This window comes from Mesoplodon densirostris, chromosome 11, assembly GCF_025265405.1.
Source record: "Mesoplodon densirostris isolate mMesDen1 chromosome 11, mMesDen1 primary haplotype, whole genome shotgun sequence".
Classification (NCBI taxonomy): Eukaryota; Metazoa; Chordata; class Mammalia; order Artiodactyla; family Ziphiidae; genus Mesoplodon; species Mesoplodon densirostris.
In genome coordinates, this window is record NC_082671.1 from 72147938 (window position 1) to 72174076 (window position 26139).

A 26139-nucleotide genomic window follows, 5' to 3' on the forward strand; every position below is an offset into this window, starting at 1 on the left:
GTAGAGGAGATGACCCCGCAAAGAAGGCAGGGAACAAGATTCCAGAGAGCTTGTTCTTCAGAAGGAAAACCAGGACAGTAGGAAACTAAGATAAAAGAGTGGCAGGAAGAGAGAACTGAAATATGTCCATGGGTTTAGCAATGTGGAGATCATTGATGACCTTTGCAAGGGTTGTTTTGATGGACTAATGAAGGCAGAATCCTGGGAATGGAGTCAGTTCAGGAGTTAGGGGCGGAGGGGGGATGGGAGAAGGAAATGGAGATAGAAATAGTGAGCGTAGACAGTTGTTGGAAAAGTTTGACTGACTCTGAAGGGATGTAGAGGGTAGCTAGAAGAGTATGTGCGGCAGAGAAAGGTTTATTTGTTTTATTTTAAATAAAAGAGACTTGGTCATGTTTAAAAGCTAGCCGAACAAATTCATTTGAGAAGGAGAAGTGGAGTATTTGAGAGAAGAGAAAGGATTGCTCTTGTGCTTTGAGAAGGTGGGATTAGCTTTAGGAGTAGGGAGAACTCTCCTGTTTAACAGGAGGCAAAGCAGATGGAGGACAGAAGAGCTTACAGCGTCTAGGAGTTCAGAGGAGTCTTTACAGAGGAGGAGGTAGACAGGCTGAGTGGGTGAGGCATGGAAAGGGTCATTGCTTTCCCAAAAAGGGATAGGTTGGTGAGATAGTGTATATGTTGTGAACCATATATAATTCCATGTGGCTTGTATGTGTGGGGTGAGTGGAATAGTGATGGATGAAAATTTAAAATTTTAGAGCCTAGATTATCTGAATAAAGATGTTTGTTTATTCCAACAAGGAGCTGTTGATTTTAAGCAGGATCAGGTGTGATCAGATTTGTATATAGAAAGATAACAAGAGGCTTCTATTATTATTGCAGAATTTATATTTATACTTTGAGTGAAATTGGTTTGATGCATATTTTTATAAATTTATTTATTTTTTAAATATTTATTTATTTATTTTTGGCTGCATTGGGTCTTCGTTGCTGCATGCCGGCTTTCTCTAGTTGCGGCGAGTGGGGGCTACTCCTCGTTTTGGTGCGCGGGCGTCTCATTGCGGTGGCTTCTCTTGTTGCTGAGCACGGGCTCTAGGCGCGCGGACTTCAGTAGTTGTGGCACACGGGCTCAGTAGTTGTGGCTCACGGGCTCTAGAGTGCAGGCTCAGTAGTTGTGGCACACGGGCTTAGTTGCTCCGCGGCATGTGGGATCTCCCCAGACCAGGACTCAAACCTGTGACCCCTGCATTGGCAGGCAGATTCTTAACCACTGCACCACCAGCGAAGTCCCTCATGCATAGTTTTAAAGCTCAGGACACTGTAAGGGGCTAAATAAATGATTATATTAATGAGACTCAAGCAGTTAACACATTTATTGATGACGACTGTTTGCTAATCACTTTCTAAGAGGTGGGGAAAGAGCATGAACAAGACAAAGTTCTTTTCCATAGAGCTTGTATTCTGTAACTGGAAAAAGAAAGTTGTAGGGGCTTCCCTGGTGGCGCAGTGGTTGAGAATCTGCCTGCTAATGCAGGGGACACGGGTTCGAGCCCTGGTCTGGGAAGATCCCACATGCCGCGGAGCAATTAGGCCCGTGAGCCACAACTACTGAGCCTGCGCATCTGGAGCCTGTGCTCCGCAACAAGAGAGGCCGCGATAGTGAGAGGCCCGCGCACTGCGATGAAGAGTGGCCCCCGCTTGCCACAACTAGAGAAAGCCCTCGCACAGAAACGAAGACCCAACACAGCAAAAATAAATAAATTAATTTTAAAAAGTTGTAAACATGTAAGCAAACAAGATAAATTCAGAAACTAATAAGTGCTGTAGAGAAAAGGTAATACGACTGAATGCTTTAGTTAGGGTGGAAGAGGCCTAAATGATAAGAAACGCTGTCTTGTCAAACTACGGGAGGAAAGTATTATAAGCAGAAGGAGTAGCAAATACAGAGTCCTCAGATAGGAATGAGTTTGGGGCATTCAAAGGACAGAAAGGGGATGGTGTGGTTGGAGTGTAGAGAACAAAAAGAATGTAGGAAGATAAGACTGGAGAGGTAGGTGAGGGTCAGATCATGTCCTGTGGTAGAGATTTGAATTTTGTTCTGGTTAAAAATGGGAAGGTATTGGGAGATTTTCAGCAGGAGAGTTGACTTGCTTTACGAAAAGTGATAAGGGAGGTCAAGAAGCAAGAGGTGATGGCTTAGATTCTGGAGGGCAATTTGATAAGGTTAAAGATGGCTTGTGTGTGTGTGGTGAGATGAAAGAGAAATCTGGCTTATTCAGCTTTTGGTTTGAGGAATTAGGATGGAGGGGGCATTTCCTTGCAACAGAACAGAGAGTACACAGGAAAAAACAATATTTATGGTTTGGACTTGTTTAGTCTGAAACGTCTAGTAGATATCCAAGTGGAGAAGTTCAGTGGCAATTTGATATGAGCCTGGAGCACAGAATAGAGATGTGAGTTGAAGGTATAAGGTCGAGGTTCATCAGTGCATATTTAAAGCCTTGGGAGAAAATGTAACTGGAGAATAAGGCTGAGGTAGAAGCCCTGAGGCTTCTCACTGGAGGTCTAAAGGATACCGGAATTGGGTAAGGTGGGAGGGAAACAAGGCAAGTATGTGATATCACAGACTCTGGGGAAGAAGTTGTTGGGTTTCGATTACGTAAGACCAAATAATTGGTCATTGGCCTTGGTAGGATGTTAGTCATTGGTGAACTCAGTGAGAGCTGTTTGAGTTGGAATGATGGGGATAAAAAAGCCAATTGGAATGGGTTGAGTTGTTAATTGGTAGGTGAAGATGTTGAGACAGTGAAATATTGTGTAGTTGTGGGGTGGAGCAGAATTGGGGCAGTTACTAGATGGGCATGTGTACTCAAGAGACAATTTTTAAAAGATAGGTGATATCAAGACATGTCTTTTGTCACTAGGAAAGATCCAGTAGGGAAGAATTGAGGGTGCTGAAAAGAAAGAGGCTAATTGCAGGAGCAAAGTCTGCTATATCCAGCATACAGAGAGGGAGTGCCCAAAAGCAGTTTTTTTCTTTTTAATAGGAAGGAGGGTGGAGTGTGCGGGTTTAGAGCCAGATAGGCTGGTGGCGTTGGTTTCAGGCAGAAGAGGGAGTTCTCTGGGCGTGTCTGCTTTCTTTATAACATGTAAGATGAACGTAGCTGAAAGTGTTTGTGCAGGGAGTGGAGAAGAATTGTCGCAGATTTGAGGAGAGAGGACAAGGTGTGAAATAGTAGTCATCTCAAAAAAATGGGAAGTGAACTTACTGGAGAGGTGTATGATGCTTAAAATCTGTGGTCATGAACTTGAGTGAGTGGTGGTAAGTCAGTTGTGTGATTTTTATCCAGCAATCTTCTGTTGTTTAGATGCAAGAGTTGGATTTAACCAGGAATTGAGATTTTACTAGGTAAGTTAGACTAAGGGAAAAGGGGGCAAAGGAACTAAGACTTTTTGGAAAGGAATACGTATAGTGTTGGACCCTAGAATCTAAACTGGCTTAGGAGGGAATTAAGAACATGAGGAGGAGAGGAGTAGGGTGGTCAAAAAGCAGTAGGATCGACCTGTAGATTAGAGATCTGAAGGAGGCTGGAGCAATGCTAGCGTGGGGAAACTCCTAGAGCAGGCAAACCTGATGGTGTGAGAGGAGAATGCTTGAGACGCTTGAGATTTTGGAGAAGGTGTGGTTATTGGTGATGACGGTGCTGGGATACAGTGCTAGGTCAGTGGCTTCTGTGAAGTTGTGAAAAAATATAGTTGGCACTTGAACACATTAGAACAGTACCGGCAACTAGGAGGCCAGAGTAGTTAATGAATCATCTGCGTGGATGTTGAGGTCGTCAAGAATGACAAAACTAATAAAGGACATGAAGACAGGGAGCCCTGTGCTAAGACTTGAGGAGGTAGGCAGACGACACCTGTTTCAAAGGATCTGCAGTTTGGACGGAGGGTAGAAGTAGTCTTGGAAAGCGAGGAGGATACCTGTGAGGTTCAACACGAGATGGTAGTGCGGAGTAGGGAGGATGCTTGCCACTGCCTGGTGTGTAATGGAAGGAGGAAAGCTCCTACTGAAGAAGCAGCAGTGTTCTCAGGAGCGGTCAGGTTTCCTTTAGAGCAAAAAAGGTGAAGGGAACATCGCAGAGAAGAGAGTGAGTATATAGAAGAGGTTACTGAGGGTAACTCATGCCCACAAGGGCTTAGGAGGGCGAGGGAGAGCCAGAGGCGGGACCAGAAGAGCGACTGTGCAGAGCTGTACGGGGTGAGCCATCCAGAGAAGCCTTGGACTTCTGATGATGGTTGAGGTGAATGAGGATGTAAGCCAGGATGGAATCGTTCCAGAAATCTCTTGTAAAAACAGGGTAATTACTTAAATCTGTAAGCCAGAGCAATAATTCTCAAACTTTATGGTGCATCAGAATGCACAGATTGCTGGGGCCCACCTCCAGAGTTTTAGATTCCTTAGATCTGAGCGTACCTGGGAGTTTACATTTCTAATACATTCCCAGGGGATGCTGATGCTACTGGGCCAGAGACTACCCTTTGAAAACCATAGGTCCAGAGAAACTAGTTGTGGCTAAGTAAGCAGCTCTTGCAGACTGTAGCCCCAGATGATGTGTGGCCTGTGTGATAGCAGGCCTCTCTTTGATTTTGGCAGTTAAAGGAGAAAGTGAGTATATGATCCTTTCTTTTGAGGGATAGTAATTTCTAAGTGATGCCATTTGATTATTAGTGAACATTTATTGAATATCTGTTTTATGCAGCAAAATGAGGATACCAAGAGTTATAAAGTATTTTCTTTCTCAAGGATAATGGGGCAAAATAGGGACATAGAAGTTAAATAGATAAATAACCGTACATTGTAGCAAAGACGACATGCCGGTCAGTAGGTGGTATGGGCAGTTGTCAACAGGAGCTGGGAAAAATGGGTAATCACTGAGGATGAGATTGGTTGGGAAAGGTGTCTTGAAGGAGATGTAATTTAAGCTATATTCTGGGAGAACTAAATAGATACAAGGCAGATGGAGAACTGGCAGAAGCAGAGATACAGTGTCAAGAATGACCATGAAACCTTAACAACTACTCCTGAGTCCCATTACTTTCATCCTGGCCACGCCACCGCTATCTCTTGCCTGTATTATTATAATAATTTTCTAACTAGCCTCCCTGCTTCTCTTCTTCCCCAGCCCCTTCTTTGAAGTCTGTTCTCAACACAGCAGCCGGAGTGATCCTTTGAGATGTCACATTACCTTGCTCCTCTGGCCAGAACTCTCCAGTGGCTTCATATCTCACTCAGCATAAAAGTCCTGCACTGGCTTGTAAGGCCCTAAATGACTTGCTCCCCTGGCTGTCTTTGACCTCCTCTTCTTCTATACTCCTGCCCATTCTTTGAACATTTCAAACACACCCTTGCCTCAGGCCCTTAGCTTTTGCCCACCTCCTTGTTCTTTCTGCAGATATCTGCTTGACTTCCTTGTTTATGTGAAATCTCTACTCAATTGTCACATTATCAGGAGCACCCTGTATAAACAGTAATTCCCTACCCCTTTATTCAACATTTCCCATTCCTTTTCCCCATCTTTATTTTTCTCCTTAGCACCTACCACCATCTGACTTGCTGTGTATGTTTGCTTATTGCCTTTCTCCTTCAACCAGAATGTATACTCCATGAAGGCACTGGCGTATTCTATGCGCCTAGAAAGGTGCCTGGCATAGAGTAGGCACTGATTGGACATTTGTGTAGCGAAAAGAAGGGAGGAAAGAAAGTTTGGAGGATAGTGAAGGGACCAGTATTACTGGAAGAGACAGGAATGGCAGAAAGAAATGGTTTGATGGATAACCTGGAGGATCTTGAATACTGGATCACTATTCTACAGAAAATAAGAAATTCTTAAATTTTTCAGTACAGCAATATTTAGCCTTCTCAAAATAGTGCTTTGGTTTTAGGTTCTGTGGATAGAATAGTTTGGGGAGGGACTAGAAGCAGGGAGATCGATTACTAGTGGGTAGTTGTTGGGTAACAACTATAGGGTTGTACAGGTATGAGGCAGAAGGCCTTGGGATCGGGGTTTGGAAGTGAGAATAACATTTTTAGGTAGAGATGACGGCCAGATACATGAATGCTGAGAGGTAAGCTCTTCCAGTTGTATAAAAAAGTTGCCTGTCTTAATATGTATGTTTTAATATTGTTCGTTGTAATGTGGCATTTACTCTTAAACAAGTATCTTTTGTCATTTTTCAAACCAGAATATGGAATTTTGTTGTAAAATTTATAAATTAGGGAATAAAGTTGGAACCATTTAAGCAAACATTCATTTTTTAAGATTTTAATTGTATACTTGAAGGGGTAGAAAATCAATGTGGTAAAGCACACATACTGGCTTGGGGATGGGGGGGATGGGGAAGTGAAGCCTATAACTCTCAAAACACATTTTCTTTCATTTCTTTTTTTTTTTTTTTTTGCGGTACGCAGGCCTCTCACTGCTGTGGCCTCTCCCACTGCGGGGCACCGGCTCCGGACGTGCAGGCTCAGCGGCCAGGGCTCACGGGCCCAGCCGCTCCGCGGCACGTGGGATCTTCCCAGACCGGGGCACAAACCCGCGTCCCCTGCATCGGCAGGCGGACTCTCAACCGCTGTGCCACCAGGGAAGCCGTCATTTCTTTTTGCAATGAATAAAGTACATTTTAGGAGTTGTAGTCTTCCTTCGCTAGCTCCTTTTTTCCCATCTTGGTTCTGTAAATATGTGCTGCTTTAAAAACTCGTGAGCAGGTTAAAGCACAGCGTTCTTGTTCCTCCTCTGAAGGTGAGCTTGCTGCTCCTCTTCCCAAACGCTTTTTCAGCATCCTTCGCTATTATTAAATGAGGTAACATGTAGTACCTGTCATTATAAGGCCAGCATAGAACACACTCCACAAATATTAGTTAAAAGGTTAATTAGATATTCTTAGTATAATGAACTATCTGTGTAGCCTAAAGTACTGGGTTTTGATTCCACCTAATTCGTATCTGTAAGTTCTGTGCTACCTTATTTGTGTATTAACTCACATGGTGTTTTATTTGCTTATTTGAATTTAGACCATTAATTTAAATTTAGACCATTAATTTAGAGGTTAAATAATCAAAGCCTGCCTTTCATTCTTTAAAATAACTGTCAGTTATTTTTCCTGAGTGTGAGATGAAGGCTTAATCACTGGCCGTTTTAGCCAGATCGCCATATCCATGAAAATCAAAAAGAACTGATTATAGCTTCATTGTGTATTACATCATATTCTGGTTGCAGTTCTATTCTTGCTCAGTTGTTAACGTGCTGTGTTATTAAAACAAGTCCCATCATCTTTATGCTCTTGTGTCTCATCTGTAAAATGGGGATGATATTACTCCCCAGTGTTATTGTTGAATGCCATATTCCTCAGATAAACTGACATCTAAATAAAAGCATCTAAATCATTCTTAATGATTTATTTATTCTCTTTATTGTACTTTTAGTTGCTAATTAGATAAAAAGTGAAATGGTATTTTTTTTGCCAAGATTGGCGTTACAATTTAAAAGCAGATGCCAGGATTGGGGTGGGGTGGGGGAGACAGTTGCTGTTGTGTGTATATTCCCCTCTGCTCTGTTTCATTGATTCCGGATCTTTCTTTTTATCCTTTTGTTTGATTTTATTAAGTTTATTAGAAATACATTTCTTGGACTCATTCAAAGTCAAAATAATATTTTTTCATGTTGTTCAATACCATGCTGCTCTGGTTAAAGACAATTAGGATTGGAAGAGAAAAGGGGACAGGAATTCCCAAGTGCCTCCAGTGTATGAGGTCAGGTCCTTTCACAACTATTGTCTTATTTTATGATTTGTTTTTCATATTGTGATACAGAAGCAGAGTCAAACCCAGTAGTTTTGCTTCAGAATCAGTACTCTTTTTTTTTTTAAATTAATTAATTAATTAATTTATTTTTGGCTGCGTTGAGTCTTCGTTGCTGCACGTGGGCTTTCTCTAGTGGCGAGTGGGGGCTACTCTTCGTTGAGGTGCGAGGGCTTCTCATTGTGGTGTCTTCTCTTGTTGCGGAGCACAGGTTCTAGGTGCGCGAGCTTCAGGAGTTGTGGCATGCGGGCTCAGCAGTTGTGGCACACGGGCTCTAGAGCACAGGCTCAGGAGTTGTGGCACGTGGGCTTAGTTGCTCCGCGACATGTGGGATCTTCCCGGACCAGGGCTTGAACCCGTGTCCCCTGCATTGGCAGGCGGATTCTTAACCACTGCGCCACCAGGGAAGCCCGAGAGTCAGTACTCTTAACCGGCCTGCTGTAATGTTTTCCATCTAGTCTGTGATAGGCAGCCTCTAAGGTGGTCTCCAGTGATTCCTACCTCTTGGTATTCACGCTCTTGTGCAGTCTCTTGCCTTTGAGTATAGTCTGGACCTAGTGACTTACTTCGAACTAAGAGAATGTGGCAAATGTGATGGGATGTCACTGCCAAGATTTGGTGATGAGGAGACTGTGGCTGTCATCCTGGGTGCTTTTCCTCTCCAGCTCTCTCCCAAGCGCTTGCATGGTGAGAAGCAAGCTGCCATGTTGTGAGTAGTGCTATGGCGAGTCCCACATGACAGAGAGATGATGTTTAGGGCCCACAGCAAGGTGAGTGAGCTTGGCAGTAGATCCTTGCCAGTCCAGCCTTGAAATTACTACAGCCCTAGCCAACACCTTGATGGCAGCCTTGTGAGAGACCCTCAACCAGAGGCACCCAGCTCAGCCTCGCCTGGCTTCCTGATCCACGTAAACTGTGAGATAATAAGTAATGTTTTAAGCTGTTGTTTGAGGATGATTTTTTTAAAATAAATTTATTTATAAATTTATTTATTTATTTTTATTTTTGGCTGCGTTGGGTCTTCATTGCTGCGTGCAGGCTTTCTCTAGTTGCGGTAAGCGGGGGCTACTCTTCATTGCTGTGCACGGGCTTCTCACTGTGGTGTCTTCTCTTGTTGCGGAGCACAGGCTTTAGGTGCGCAGGCTTCAGTAGTTGTGGCATGCAGGCTCAGTAGTTGTGGCTCGTGGGCTCTAAAGCGCAGGCTCAGTAGTTGTGGCGCACTGACTAGTTGCTCCATGGCATGTGCGATCTTCCCGGACTGGGGATCAAACCCATGTCCCCTGCGTTGGCAGGCGGATTCTTAACCACTGTGCCACCAGGGAAGTCCCCTGAGGATGATTTGTTATATAGAAATAGACAACTATAGATTTTGATACCCAAAGTGGGGTGGTTCTACAGCAGAAATCTAAAATGCAGGAGTGACTTTGGAACTGGGTAATGGCCTCTGAGGAGAGTGTTAGTGAAAAATCAGAGTACCTTGGACATGTTGTTTCTAAAATTTGGGACTTTGAGGAGATCACCATGAAGGCTCAGAGGAAAGGAAACTGGAGGAAAGGGGAATCCTTGTTACATAGTGGCAGAAATTTTAGCATCACTATTGTTTGTAGTTGCGTGAAAAGCAGAAAAGGTGCCTAATGAACTGGCAGATGTCCCTAAGTAAATTTCCAAGCAAAACATTGAAGGTGCCCCCTGCTTTCTTCTTACTGCTTGAAGTGAAGTATGAGAAGAGAGAAATAAATTGAAGAAAGGACTGTTAAACAAAAAAGGTCAGTTCAAGGGCACTGCCTGGAGAATTGAGGTCTAAAGATGAAGCTGCGGGTGTGGCTTAAAACCTTTTGTTAAAACCTAAGAAAAACCTTAAGAGTCACACAGAAGACCTTTCAATCAAGGAATAGGACTTAAAACTGTTTTAGCATGAGAGAAGGTAGAGAAGGGCTTATCTTGAAGATATTTGTGGGTATAGCTTTTGTCTAATGCAGTGAATCTCAGTGAGATTTACAGGAGGCCCACTGCAGCTACAGCTGAAAAGGAGAAGAGACAGTTCAAAATGAAAAGAAGCTGTTGAACCCCCAAAATTGTTCTGGCAGGAAGCAGGCTGAGAAAATTACTCAGCTGCTGACATGTGCTACCTTTTGTGAAAAAAGAAGGATGATTCAAAGGCAAGAGCCACAGAGAATTCCTACCACAGCCTTGAGACCTAATCAAGGAACTCCCAACATTTATTTGCTCAGTGAGATTTCAGAATCACTATGGACCAGTGACTCCTTTGTGTGTCCCCTGTCCTCCCAACCCCCCTTTGGAGAAGTTACGCCATTTGGAGATTACAAGAGATTTCAGAGTAACAGAAACCAAAAGAGGGCAGGAGAGAAGGGTGCCCTGATACTATGCCATTTTAGGCCAGTCTTCGCAGAATGCATATCCATTGCTAAATCATCCCTTCTTTGGCTTTTGTTTGCAGATCTTCTAGTTACTAGAGTATTTGTGAGAAAGCTGAAGCAATCAGGAGGAGATTTCCCACCACCACACTTTACCCACCTTGTACCATCAGTGTCAGTGAACTTTCCCTCTCTCCCATTACTGTACACTAAGGAGTTGCCTTCCTTATAACGCCAACACCTCAGTTGTGTACTAGGTCCCATCTCTGCTAGCCTGTTTAGGACCTGGACCCAGCAATTCTCTCTCCTCTCTCTGGGATCATCAGGTTTTCTGTGTTTGCTAGATTAGTTCCGCTAACATGCCATTAAGCTGTTCTTTCATCCCCTTGAAAATAATACTCTTAACCTCACTTTTCTGTCAGCTACTTTTCTTTTCCCTTAGAGCAAAACTCAGTAGAGTTGTCTCTGTTTGCTCATACCAGTTTTCTCCTCTCATTCCCTCTTAAACTCGCTCAGTTAGGTTTTTATTGCCCCTGAAATGGCTCTTGTCAATATTACCAGTAGCCTCCATGCTGCTAAGTCTAGTGGTTGGGTCTCAGTCCTCACGTTACCTGACCTGCCTGTAGAACATAATGTGGCTGATCATTCCTTCCTCTGGGATGCGCTTTCTTGGGTACTTGACTTCCAGGACATCACACTCTCCTGGTTTTCTTCTTATCTTATTGGTGATTTCTTCTCAGTTTTAAAGTTGTCGTACTCTGGGTCAAGTCTTTGGATCTCTTCACTTGATTCTTTTACTTAGTGATTTCATCTAGTCTCGTGGATTTAATTCTCAGTTAACCAGGACAAATAGCCAAAACTATTTGTCAGCTGGGCCCAGTGGGCTCTTTGATCTTTTTATCTTGGTTAACTCTTTCTCCAGGTTCATAATTTATTGTACAAATCGAGTATAACTGGATGAGTTGACGTTAGCTTCTTCAGGCCTGGGAACTTAATAGATGAGATACAGTTTAGAATCCGTTTATGTTGCTTTCACAGCTGGAGTTTTTTTAGACCTTAACTTGAAATATAAGACTGTCAAAGCAATACCTCCATACATGCCACATGCCAGTACACAATTTATTCTCCCCGTGAAAGTGTTAAGCGTCGAAATATTTTTTGATACCAGTGAAATGTAATTGGGCATCAGTTTCTGGACCTGACATGATTTCAGTCTGTATTGTTCAGTGGAGGATTGTTTAACTCTCATGACTAATTTAAGAAATAAGAAATGGTAGTGAAGGAGTTCCCTGGTGACGCAGTGGTTAAGAATCCGCCTGCCAATGCAAGGGACGTGGGTTCGATCCCTGGTCCAGGAAGAGCCCACATGGCACGGAGCAACTAAGCCTGTGTGCCACAACTACTGAGCCTGCGCTCTAGGGCCCACGAGCCACAAGTACTGAGCCCGTGCGCCACAGCTACTGAAGCCCGTGCACCCTAGAGCCCGTGCACCACAACGACTGAGCCTACATGCCACAACTACTGAAGCTCGCATGCTCTAGGGCCGACGTGCAGCAACAAGAGAAGCCACCGCAGCGAGAAGCCCGTGCACCGCAATGAAGAGTAGCCCCCACTTGCTGCAACTAGAAAAAGCCCTCGCACAGCAACAAAGACCCAACGCAGCCAAAAAAATAAATAAAATTTTTAAATAAATAAATAAAATAATTTAAAAAGTCTGCACCAAATCTGTAAAAAAAAAAAAAGAAAGAAATTATAGTGAAAAACAACTTTATTAGAAGTAAGAAGAAATGCATTCACGCAACTAACTACATATCTCTCCTATAGTGACTACAAGTCACATTTGAATACTATTCATGTTTTTTTAAAAAATCTTTTTTGCAGTACTTCATGTTTTCCTATCCTTTTTGTATCCTCTTTCTTCCTATTCTCCGAGACTCACGCTTGTGGTTGAGAGGGTAAACGTTCTCTTCCTAGTTCTGTATTTATTTCTGCAAGTTCATTTCCTGGCCGTATGAGGAATTGTCTTATTAATTTGCAATCTTGTAATTGAACCTCTTCCTGTAAAATGAAAGCATTTGTTGTCCTAATATCAATCATATTGAAGAAAATGGACATAGGCTATCTTCCAGCCATTCTTTTGCAAGTACAGATTTTAACTCTCATCATTGTGTCTAAACCTTCTTTAGCCTTGTTAATAGTACAAGAACTTTTGGGGTATTTTTTTTTTTTTTTTTTTGCAGTACGCAGGCCTCTCACTGTTGTGGCCTCTCCCGTTGTGGAGCACAGGCTCCGGAGGCGCAGGCTCAGCGGCCATGGCTCACGGGCCCAGCCGCTCCACGGCATGTGGGAGCGGGGCACGAACCCGCGTCCCCTGCATCGGCAGGCGGACTCTCAGCCACTGCGCCACCAGGGAAGCCCCGGGGTATTTTTTTAAGAGGGGTTTTTGAATCTGTTAATAGTTGAGACTGCATTGAGCTGAAAAGAACATTAACGGTTTTTCTAAGGACAGAAAGAATCGTTTACTCTTTTTGAAATCTAAATTATGTGCTCTTGATTTCTCTTCCTTTTCCATCTGTGAAAATACATTCAAATTCAATCCTATTCTTCCTAATAGCGGAAACTAAAGCAAGTTTTTTGCTGAGTGGTACTCAAGCCAATCCCAAACTTGTTCTAAAATTGTCACAAGTTATGTTTATGCTGTGAGTTTTAGGTTCTGTGTCAGTGTTTGTACTGTTTTTGACCCTTTGTTCTGCTCCTGCTCCTTTTGTAGATCTCTACCTGTGTAGATGTGAATCTTCCAAATATATGATGTCTCACTGACATGTACTGTCCCAATTGTTTATTCCCTATTTTCCTAGTTTGGGAAGCGTATACCTCAAAAAGCAGCCTCCTTTGAATGTAATTTAATTGCTTATGTCATTCATTAACCTGGAACACACCCATCTTGTAAATTCTGATTTCAGATTCCAAATATGTCTCTAATAGGGTCTAGCTAATTATTGCTTCTGGTTCTTCTTCCTTCACTTACATTGTCTAAACATAATATTTAAAGATTTTTTTTAGAAATCCTTTGACAATACATAATTATGTTCAAAAGATGATCTTTTCATTTCTGTACCATCTGTTTCCTTCCAGTTACCTTTATATATGTATCTACCTTCAGCACTTGGCCATGTATGAACTGTATCAAGTAAATTTTGTCATGTTCTAAGAAAAAGAATACTGTTACATGTCCTTTTAGTGAAACAGGATGATCCCAATTCTCATTGCAAAATACTGCATGAGGACATTCTTTCTGTTGAACTGGATGAGACTACCATAGTTCCTTTTTGTTATTAGAAATATATTGTTTACTTATTGATTCTTGACTGTGGTCAAGCTTATATCCTAGATTAGAATGTAATCACCTAAAGAGTCGTAGTCTCAAGATTTCACTTCTATATATCAGGCTTCACCATCATCATTAGAGTTTAGAGTGCTGCTATCCGTATTTGCATTCATCTTCGGATTCATCTAATAATTGTGAAACATTTTCCTCCGTTAGTTTTTCTTTGTCATTTTGGGTGAGAAGTGAAAAACTGTATTCAATGAAAACTGAGCAAACGGTAAAAAAAACAGCATCTCTAATCTTCTTTAAAGCCTTCTTGAAAGATGATACAATACTTTGCACAATGTAGTAAGAAAACTGAAGGATGATGTGTTAGTGGTGATTTATTTCACTATTGTATCATTCTTCTAAGTGAGTATTCTAAGCCAGTTTCAAACCTGGCTCTTAATGACAGCCATTGGTCTGTCAGTTTATTACTTTGGTCATTTTTTAAAACATGGTTGGGAATAATTAATGAGTAAAGCTGATTGAAAAATCAGAATGTTTCAAGATATAGGGAAAATAAGATCCCTAAAATCTCACGATGCACCTTAGATTTATAAAAGCGTTCAGGGAACCCATATGTTAAATGCAAGATAGAATGTGTTTGTTATTATTTTTAAAGTAACATTTTCTTTGGGTTTGGGGGTGGGGCGGGGGTGGGAAATACCTCTGAGAAAGAATAAGTCATAAAATATAAATCCTTAAATATAGAACTGTTCAAAAAAGAAAAGTTGGGCCCAGTGGACTCCGATGGTATACCGGGGGTTAAATGCTGTCTGTATGCTGATGATTCTCAAATGTATACCTACAGGCCAGGTCCCTCCCAGGAAGTTTACATCCAATTGTCTACTTGACATTTCCATACCTAATAGTTACCTCAAACTTAACTTGTCCAGGCTGAACTCCTGGTCTCCACTTGCCTTCTTCCAGTCTCAAGCCTGTGGGAACACCTACAGTTTTCCCCTTCTCAGATGACATCTTTCTGTTGCTCGGGCCAGAAAAAAACTTGGAGTCACCCTGGACTCTTCTTTCTCCCTCACGCCAGTGTTATTCATCAGCGAATCATTTAGGCTCTGCCTTTCAAAAATCACCTAAATCCAGTCCCTTTTTACTAGCTCTGCTACTGCTCTCCTCACTCAGTACCCCATCCTTTCTCACCTGTATTATTGCAATAGTCTCCTACCTGGTCTCCCTGCTTCCACCATTGACTCCAAATAATTTATTCTGAACACAGCATCTGACTTAGACCTGTAAAAATATAAATCTGATCGTGCTCAAAAATCCACTCATGTGCTTCACTCGGAGGAAAAGCCAGAGTCCCTACAAGCCTCTGGTTGAGCTGGCTCCTGTGTACCTCTTTGACTTCTGTCTCCTCCTGTTCGTCCTCAGTCTCCTCCAGCCACACTGGCCTTCTTGCCGTTCCTCAAGCTTGCCAGGCACTTTGCAGTACTTGTTTCCTCTGCTTGTCATGCCCTTCTCCAGATACCCTCATGTGTACTGCTTCAGCTCCTTCACATTTCTGCTGAAATGTTACCTTTTCATTTAGCTCTTGTTTTAGTCATTTTATTTTAAGTTCTCCATAGCCCTTACCATCTTCTAGTATACTGTAAAAACATCTTTTTTACTACTTTCCTCACCTGTAGAGATTTTTGTCTGGCTTGTTTATTGCTGTATCCCTAGTGTCTAGAACAGTGAATGATGCTCAATAAATATTTGTCAGATGGGTGCTGAATTCCAGAGGTTTTCTACTGGTTACTTTTTCATTAACAGGGGAATACTTAGTAACTATAGGAATTTACAATGCAGAACTCTTCTTTGTATTTGTCATCGTCATTTTCTCTCCTTTACTAGGACCACCTGTCCCTGTGTGTGTGATGGTTTTACTGTAGAGGCAGTAGTGCCTCGTGGTGCAGGCTTTGGAACCAAATTGACGAGGTTTCAAACCTGGCTCTCTGGCATTCTGTCTTAATGACACTGGGTATATTAATGTGCTTTCTCATCTATAAAATTAGAACAACAACAACAACAAAAATAGTAGCTATCTCAGAAGGTTGCTTTGAGCCTGTAAAAGCTCTCAGAACAGTTCTTGGTACATAATAAATATTCAATTTATGTTAGTTATCATGATTGTTTCCTGGCTAGACCCATCCCAGCTGTTCTGAGTCAGTGACCCTCCCGAGTGGCAGTACTGGGAACTCTCTGATTACCACCTATTTTCTTCCCCCTTTAAAAATAGTACGGGCATGTCGGGTCCTTCTTTCTCCTTTTTACCTCCGTCTTTCTCTTTTACTGTTTAAACTTTAGTTATTTCCACTGTCAGCAGTCTTTTTAGATTTCTTCCTCCTCTCCTTTCAGCAAGTATTTATTAAGCACTTAACTTTCCCTTCCCAATTCTGTTCTAAATCTTGCTATGTTTCCTTTTCGTTGTCTCCATCTTTTTATCCCATTTACAAAATAAACAAATTACCTTCCTTATGATTGATTGACTAGAATTACATTTGTATCAGGGAAAATGGAAATGTTGTAGATGTGGAAATGAAATTTGTATTTTTTAAAGTTGCACCCCCCCCAAAAAAAATTTGCACCAGTCACTAAAATGCTTGAAAGTACTCCTACTCCTTCCTCTACGTCTCCACAGACGTCTCCACTTTCTTAGCGGATTAAATTTATCTTCTACTTCTAACCAATGTTCAAGATGATTTGGAAAAAAACACATCATTTCTTATTTAATTACATTGGCATTATTTGTAATTTGCTGCTATTTTAACTATCTTGTCCTCTGTTTATTTTTATTTCAGATGTACGGTAGTTCAGGTCCATTACTGGTTACACGGACTCCTATATTCTCTCCCCGCCCCATACCCCAACTCCCTGATTACATTCCTGGGCTCTTGTGGTCTGGTGTGGAAACCCAGTCACCATTTATAAATATGTACATGTGTGTGTCTGTGTGTGTGTGTCTGTGTGTATTTCTTTTAATGGGGAAATGTGATCAATCCCAAACAACTCTGAAATAAAAATGAATTTTTAGAATATGACCCCTTTTGTAAATTTTAGACAGATTGTATATTGGCTGTAATATTCTTTTCAGAGCAGACAAGATGGACCCATTTAGGCATCCATTTAAAGAGGTTTTATTTTGAGACTCTAAGGGGCTTTTGTTTGTAAGATATGCTGTGGTATTATCTAATTCATGTTACAAGGAGAACAGTATTCTTTTTGCTGCCTTTTCTTGGTATAATCTTTTTCTGGGCACATTTCATCAACAAATTTAAGACAATTGAAATGCTTATTAAAAGTGTCCCCAGTCTGTATCTATAAACTCTAGGTTCTTCTTATTCTTTTTTCTTTTATATATTTAGCCCATTCATTCATCCATGCTAATTGGCGGCAACTGTTTTGGGAAAGTACTATAAGGCATAATGAAAACTGCTAGATTTCTACTTTTATATTTTGGTAATTTTCATTTTTTCAGTAACTTTTATTTTCCTTTGAACCCTTAAGATTTACCTCTTTTCACCAAGAAGTAAACTAATTTAAATAATTTAAATTAATTAATTAATTAAATAAAATTTAAAAATATATGTCCAAGTTGGGCAATAAATCCTTTTACTTTTATTTTTACTATTTCACCAGACAAAATATATTAGGCAGATTTCTTAAAATTTGATAATGAAAAATTCTATTTTGTTTTGCCAATAAAATGTAAAATTTTTAATGTCAAGGCATAAACTCCCAGGGGATAAGAAGGGGCTAGGAGAGTAGGCAGGTTGAAAAGGGGTGTTTGGGACTTGGCCAGATTCTTAAAAAAGGCAGTCTGCCTCTTTATGGTGTTGGCTGCAAAACAGACACACATACTTTGAGCATTTGTTATTTGCAGTTGGTGGTGCATAGTTCGGGGAATAGGTGAGGGATATGTTACTTTCGTAAGCACAGAATCAAGTTCTGACCACTCATTATTTGACTGAAAGTTTATTGAGTTTCTACTATGTGTAGATATCTTGTAGTTTGCCTTTCAGAGTGTTACCTGGATTTTTGCTTAAACTAAAGCTAGCCAGTGGCCCCATTCTCATTCTTTAACAGAAAAAAAAAAGAAAAAGAAAAAGAAAAGGGGGTAAGATGTGTGTATATTTTAGGTTTAATAAATAAGTTAAACTTTCCTTTTGAATACCTTGCCAAAGGGCTTCAGTGCTTGTGGTCTTAGTTCGCTAGGGCGGCTGTAACGAATTTCCACAGACCTGTGGCTTAAACAATAGAAATTTCTCTCACAGTTCTGGAGGCCTGGGAAGTCCCAGATCAAGGTGCCTGCAAGGTAGGTTTCGTTCTGAGGCCTATTCTCTTGGCTTGTAGGCTGCTGCCATCTCCCTGTGTGCACACTTGACCTCCTTGTCATGCATGCGTTGGGGCGAGCAAGAGCAGGAAAGTGGATGCGAGTGTCAGCCGGCTCTCTGCTGGCTCTTCTTATAAGGACACTACTTCTATCAGACTGGGGACCCCGAGGCCCTGTCTTCTAATACAGCCACACTCGGGACTAGGACTTCACCACGTGAATTTTGCAGGGGAGGGACCCACAAACATAAAGACCATAACACTTGTCTTTTTAATTCATCCCAAATCTGAGTATTTACTGTGCACTAACCACCTTTCTAGTCCTGCCCCTCTCCAGCTTTGTAAACTCAAAGCAGTGACTCAGGCTCACTAGGCCACAGTTTATCAGTAAAACAAAGGTGTTGAACCTGTCAGTAGCCATGATTCATTCTAACTCCATGGATACTAGTTCCATTTTCATTTCCCTCTTGTTTTCCTCTTTCCCTGGTACGCTTAGGATTTTGTGTCAGGATTCCTCTCTGTTTTTACTCTTCTTTTTCTCTCCTTTTGTTTCTTTGTATTTTTTACGCTCACATTCTACCCTCTGTCTCCATCCTCCCCTTCCCTGAATTGGACATATTTTCTAAGAACTTATAAGTTTACTATATTTAGTAACTCTTTAAGGATTTAGCAAGTAGATGGAATGTCATATTTCTTTCTGTTAAACATATTGCAAACCTCTAAACTAGATTGACTCTAAATTAAATTGCTTTTTAGTCACTTCAGAACATATTTGGGTTGTTTTCCTATAGTTTCCTCACATCATTTTTCTTAGAATTTAGCCCGAGGGAGGCTAGGGATATTGTTTTTCATGTATGCTTTTAGTAAAGCATCTACTTCATTGTGGGGGATCAGTTAGTACGAATTGACACGGATGACAGTGATGGACTTTGCACTCTTGAGGGAAGGAGAGACCTGTGCTATATCCCTTCCAATCTCTCCCTTTTGATCTGTGACAGAAGGAAGTAGTTGTTCTACAGTCTCAATGGCTTTTCTCCTTTTGTGAGTATTAGCAACAAACTATGAAGTCAGCTTCACAGGATGTAAAAAAATGTGGGTAACATGGGTGCAAGACTGCGTTGCTGCTGACATTCCCATGACTGATGGAGAAAGTTTGCCAGAAACATTGTCACCTGGACTATTATAAGAACTAGATCATGAGCGGAGAGAGGTCTTACCCTAGTTGTAATATAAATCCTTAGTCTGATGGGCAGTCTGAAGAAACAAATCATTCCAACACTAATTCTGCACATTTTAAAGCTGTTTCTTCTAGAATTAAAAAAATCTGTTAACTATAACACGGTGGTAGGTATTGTGATAATAATGGTGATTATAATTATAAGGATACTGATCAGCAGCTACTGATTTTTGAATGCCTCCCTCCTCCTTGCCAGGCTTTCTACTAAACATTTTACGGTCATTAACACATTGAATCCTAACAGCAACCCTGTGTTAAGTGGTCACAGACAGTCCACTCTGGTTTTTCCTGTGAACTATTTAAAGTCAGAGGTGAATTCTCTGTGTCCCCAGCACTTAGCTCAGGGCTGAATGTATATCAGATACGCGGTGGTAGATGTTGAACTGACTTGGACTCTGGCATACCAGCTTGCTTAGAATTGTCGGTCTTTGCCTGCCCTTGCCCTGCCCAGCCATGGCCACAGAAAGCTTGCAAGTTCAGGTCTCTACTCTAAGTTAGAGAGTTTAGTCTGACCTTATATCAAGGAGCTACTTTCCCACTACTCAGCCACAGGCTTTAAATAATCTGATGCCTCATTACCCATGTGCCAGGGGTTAAACATGACCCTTATCAGATTGGCTCGTCTCCTCGCCTAGTCTTTTTGTTCTGGGACGTGATGATGCTCTAATATTTCTTGGGACCTGAGCCCAACACTGAACCCCAGTTCAGTTTACAAAAGACTCCCCTAACCAGTGCCTTTTAAAACTTATTGGATCCTGATTCCCTTTTTCTTGCTTTGAGTTTGATGGTATTCCTTCTCATGTGACTAGGAAAAGTGAAATTTGGCCTGTCCTCTCTCACTGCACCCCTTGAATGAGAACAGCTCTGATTAGGCTAGTTTGATATAGCCGGAAGCCTTAATCATTTGGATCTTGACCTCTTTCTGTAGGATATCAGTCTTTTCCCCATTTTTACTGCTTTATTTCCATTAAGTAATTCCTTGCCCCCAGGACTCAGCATTTCCCTGTATTTCCGTTGTTGCCTACTGATGTTACCCTCACTCTGAAGCCCTCTTAACTGTTGTTCAGAACTCCTTTCCTTCTGCCCTGGGCCTTCACAGCTTTCAACTGTTTCGTCTTCCTTTCTCTTACCTTCACATCTCTTTTGTCCCCCTCTCCTCCACCCATACAACACACATTACTTAGGGAAACCCAGTTATATTTCAGAGCGTGGGTCTTGAAATGTGTTTATGCACCGCCAAAGTCAGTTTCCCTTCATCTTATCTCCGCAGGCAATGAACACAAATGAAAATAGTGACCTTTTAGAATAGCTTTCAAGGGAGGGAGCAACATACCAACTCCCCCAAGATGCTGCTGAGTGGGAGCCAAGTGGCATGAAGAAGTAAGAGCACCAGGAGTAAACCTTTTAAGTGCACAGTTTCAAACTCAGGGACTAAATGGAAGCAAGAGAAGCAAGTGGAGAGGCGAAGTGGTGCCGACTGTAATGTGGAATAAGATCTGTTTAAAAGATAATAAAGGCAATCCAGAATACACGGAGAGCCCCAGTGAGTTGTTTCCTTGTTCATATTCTCTACAGCCATGTCCCTCGTTGCATTGGTAGGTAGACTAAGTCATGTTTCTTTACACATCTCTGAATGAGAGGTCAAAAGAGTATAGTTCATTAAACTCTTGTTGCCTCCAAACAAATCCTGAAAGTTCAGATAACTGGAAGTCAGTACCTAAAAACATAACATACCCTACTATTTTGAGAGGAAATTGAGACCTGCTTTTATCAGCCATTTATCCAGAAAAGTGTATGTCCTGTATAAATCCAGCCAAGTCTCCTGCACTGTCTGCATATTCTCTCTGTAATGCAGTGGATGTTCATAATGTGATCCAGATATTTTCAGTACAGTTCTTTGTTATTTCATTGATTCTCACATATGACAGTTCTCAGCCAGAAACTCCTGTTGTTTTTTTATTCAACTTTACTGTTTCTCTTCAGACACAGAAGTTGTTGAAAAGCCCTCTTCTGTTATCCTTATCCTTTTGCATAGAGGTTACTATTTTGAACCTTTTGAAGGGACTTTGCCACAAAAGTCCATATTTACATTCTGTATGTTTAGAGCCATGATATCAGGCAGAAATTAGAAGGAGGTATAAAGCAGAATCTCAGGGCTGGGGTGAGAGAGACTATACAGTTCAAAAAAGAACATTTAAATCTCTAAGTTGTAAAGAACAATTTCATGAAAGTAAGGCTGTATGCACTCTTCTGGGCTGATGGAGGAGGATTCAGAAGATAACGGTCAATAAATATTGTAGTGCAGGGGTTTTTAAATGAGTAAGAAACACTTGTGTAGAATCTCTTAATTTTCTCAGAGTGACTACAAGAATTTCCACTCTGGTAAGTCTGCAGTACAGTGTGTCATTATAGCTGGTTCACACCAAAAGATGTGGGATGGCTTGAGGAGAATTCAGGCATGACCAAAAAGGGGCAATAGATTCTTGACCCCAAATTTTCCCTTGAGGATTTGAAGCCAGATTGGCTTAAACCACTGTTTAATAGAAAACAAAACACACACACACACCACACACACACACAAAGATTGGCTTAAACAACTGTTTAATAGAAAACAAAACACACCACACACACACACACACACATACACACACACATACAAAAGATCTCTCTTACTGCTTTAGCCCCTTAGTAAGACAGCTGGAATGTTGGAGCTGGAATGTTTCTTGTCAGTTGGTCCCTGACTTGAAAGAATTACGGTGGGGCTAGTATTTGGGTCTCTGGCCTAGCCCTTAGAAGAGAAGGAGTTTGGGGTTTTTGTAAAGGAGTTGAGGGTTAGAAATGAAAGTAAAGGCTGTTTAATCAAAGGGAAACATCAGAGAGGTAGGATTAGGAAGTGAGCTTGGGGAAAATACCTAAATTAGAAATATTAGTTGTTCACCAAGGAAAAATAGGAGTGTTTGAATGGAACAGCTTTTTAAAGAAGGAATTATCGCAAAACCGTGTTAATTTTTCTGGCCTTTTGATTCTTAATCTTTATTTTTGGTTTTGAACTTCTGAGAATCAAATGAAAGCTCTGGACCAGGTCCCCAGAACAATGTACATTTTTATAACATTTTGCACACAGTTTTTAGAGGATCATGGGCCCTGTGGAGCCCAACCGTATTACGAATACATTAACTCTTCTGTCAGCTGCTACTGCCCAGACTTAGCCAAAATATAGTGAACTTGGTGCCACAGGAAGTATTTGGAGGCTGTAAGATGATTAACGTTGCTGGCACATGGATGAAGAATGGATTAAATTCAACGTAAAAATGTATGTGTGCATTAGACCTGTACTCTTGTGCCAGACAATAATAGAATCTGGATTTTAAAGAATTTAATTTCTTTTCATGTCTATTTAGTACTTTTTAAAAAAAAATGAAGGTAATTGATTACAGCTGAAATATGAGGTATATATATTATTTAATGTGCTGGACATAAGATCCTGGAAAATCAGCTGCAGTCAGGCTTTGTCATTCACTGTGACACTGAATAAGGCATTTATCCTGTTGTATAAAATACATCTTAAAGAGATACTGCTAGCAAACTAAATTGTAGTATACCGAAAAGCAACACGTGCAGGATTGCTCCAAGGCACGTAACTTCCACGTTAAAACTGCAGGTATCATAGAACTACAAGCCAGGGAATCAAGATGACAGAGGCTAATGTGAAATTGAATATTTCTGTATATGGCAGCTTATAGTTAAGGTGGAAAGAGAAGGCTGGATCAAGGTGATAGGTTTAGAGTGAGGTCCTATATGTGTAAGAATACCAGAGCCATAGTGGGCTTACTCACTGGGGCTGAATAAGAACTGAAAAGTCAGGTGATATAGAAGATCCATGTGCCAAAGTCTAGAATCCAAGGATACTAGCTGAGGCAGGTGAATTTTCATGCTGAGGCAAATGGCCCAGGCAGTATTTTAGAGATTCAACTCTTGAGTAAGGTACCTGAGCACTAGGGATTCAAGGTCTCTTTAGTAAATGGGTTTTGGACATAATTTATTTCTTTATTTACTTTTTTTTTTTATTCAGCAAATACGTTGTGTACACCTACTGTGGGCCAAGCATTCTGTCAGTGCTGGGAATACGCAGCAGCCTTGATTTGGATGCTCAATCAGTCAAAACATTGCCTCATCAAAGAACTACTTTTATATGTTTTTGGTGAAAGTAGGAATGAGTTCCTATACGCATTAGTCTAAAGCTTGGCAGAGTGTGGAGTGAGACATTCTGGCTGGAATGAAAGCAAGGAGACAGCAAATAAAATAGTTATTCCTTCCTGCCCTCACAAGTATTTTAGAACTTAGGGATCGATTTTCCTAGATTCTTTTGATTTGGGTGGTAAATAATATCATACTTCTGGATATTATTTTTTGGGAGTCTTATGGATGCTATCTTAGTTTTTTTTTTTTTTTTTTTTTTTTTTTTTTTTTTTTTTTTTTTTTTGCTGTACGCGGGCCTCTCACTGCTGTGGCCTCTCCCGTTGCGGAGCACAGGCTCCGGACACACAGGCTCCGCGGCCATGGCTCGCGGGCCCAGCCGCTCCGCGGCATGTGGGATCCTCCGTGATCGGGGCACGAACCCGTGTCCCCTGCATCGGCAGGCGGACTCTCAACCACTGCGCCACCAGGGAGGCCCAGTTTTTTTTTTTTAATAAACGAATTTATTTATTTGTTTGTTTGTTTGTTTTTGGCTGCGTTGCGTCTTCATTGCTGGGCGTGGTCTTTAGTTGCGGCCAGGTGCTACTCTTCGTTGCGGTGTGCGAGCTTCTCATTGCGGTGGCTTCTCTTGTTGCAGAGCACGGGCTCTAGGCACACAGGCTTCAGTAGTTGTGGCACGCTGGCTCAGTAGCTGTGGTTCGTGGGCCCTAGAGCGCAGGCTCAGTAGTTATGGCTCATGGGCTTAGTTGCTCCGCGACACGTGGGATCTTCCCGGACCAGGGCTTGAACCCGTGTTCCCTCCACTGGCAGGCAGATTCTTAACCACTGCACCACCATGTTCCCACTATCTTAGTTTTAAAAGGTGATTTCAAAGTATCTGTGATAGATCCTTTCCCGTTGTTGTCTTAAGTGGGAAGTAATGAGTACTGTAGTATGAACCCAGACTTTCTAGAAAGATTCTACAGATTGGTCCTTAATTGATTTGAACCAGATCTTCTGTCTTAATCCTTCCTTCCTCCTCCTTCCCTTCATTTTGTTTTTAATACATGCAGTCGGTGGAAGTATTTTATTTTATTTTATTTTTTTTCTAAATTGGTTTTCTTTTTTTAATTTTTAAATTTAATTTCATTTATTTTTTTATACAGCAGGTTCCCCTTCAGTTTTAATAGTTTGTATAAGTAATATAAAAAATAGTTTTTAAAAAAGTGGTGTGATATACAGCGTTGGATATTACATTAGTAAAATAATCATATCTAAAAGTGTGTTTTTTATTTGATATTCGTATTTTGTTTTGGCTAAGGTGACTGAAGGGAACTTACTCTGGAGGTAATAAAGAACAAAAAAATTTTAACTTGGAGACTGATGATCAAATGGAAGGTGTGAATCCTTATTCCTTTTCACAAAATAATTTTCAAAGAGTGGTAATGCAAAAAAAGTTAATCATATTAACCAAGGAAAGATCTCTTGTTTTTTTAAAAAAATTGTTTTAATTGGAGTATAGTTGATTTACAGTGTTGTTAGTTTCAGGTGTACAGCACAGTGATTCAGCCATATATATGTGTGTGTGTGTGTGTGTGTGTGTATTCTTTTTCAGCTTCTTTTCCCTTATAGGTTATTACAAAATATTGAGTACAGTTCCCTATGCTATATTACATTTTAAGTTCTAATAGTGCTTACCAAAGCAAAAAACTTTAGTTAACATATTTAAGAAACATGAGTGATAAATAGAAGGCTGTTACAAGGCAGTGTCTGCATACTGCTTTTGTCCTCTGATGCGGGCAACTGTGTGTCTAGTGAACACAAAGAATACATTGTAAAGTCCATAATGTTTTGGTAACTCCATAGGAAGAAGCATATGATACAATAATTATAAACATTAGGCATAATCATTTTGTGGTGTTCTGGGTGACATCAAAATATAAAAATGCTGGCTGATGTAGTCAGATTATTCTTGATTTCAGGGGTAACTAGTTTTATTTTTTAATTAAACTTTTTATTTTGAGATAATTGTAGATTCACTGCATTTTTTTTTTTTTTTTTTTTTTTGCTGTACGCGGGCCTCTCACTGCTGTGGCCTCTCCCGTTGCGGAGCACAGGCTCCGGACATACAGGCCCCGCGGCCATGGCTCGCGGGCCCAGCCGCTCCGCGGCACGTGGGATCCTCCGGGATCGGGGCACGAACCCGCGTCCCCTGCATCGGCAGGCGGACTCCCAACCACTGCGCCACCAGGGAGGCCCACTGCATATTTTTGATGGGATTTTGACATAGGTGAACACCCGTGACACACTCAAGGTAATGAATATATTCATAACACTCCCTGAAGTTTTTTTCTTATCATTTTGCCACATTTGCTTTACTGTTCTTTCCTCTTTTCTATATTTTTATGAACATTTTGAGAATAAATTTTTTAAATATGTATTTGTATGTATGTGTGGGTATGTGTATACATGCATATATATCATGTTCCCTTAGTCCCAAATACTTCCATACTTATTTTCTAAAAACAAGGGCAGTCTCTTATAGAACCAGAGTACATTATCAAAACCAGGGCTTTTAATATGGGTATTATCATCTCATCTGCAGCCCACATTCCAATTTGCCAGTTGTCCCAATAATGTCCTTTATAGCAACAGATACATTTTTTCCATTAAAATTTTCGTGTTCAGATAATTGTAGATTTGCATGGAGCTGTAAAAAGTAGTACAGAGAGAGCCCAGGTACCCCCTTTGCCCGGTTTCCCCCAGTGGTGACGTCTTGCAAAACTCTAGTACA

General features: G+C 41.1%; 1 protein-coding gene and 1 pseudogene across 13 annotated transcripts in view; one reads left to right on the plus strand and one right to left on the minus strand.

Moving 5' to 3' along the window:
* Positions 1–26139, plus strand: part of RBFOX2 (RNA binding fox-1 homolog 2) — a 264510-nt gene that overhangs the window by 123228 nt on the left and 115143 nt on the right. The window lies entirely within an intron of this gene.
* LOC132499389 (ATP synthase membrane subunit K, mitochondrial-like) lies at positions 11255–11438 on the minus strand (annotated as a pseudogene).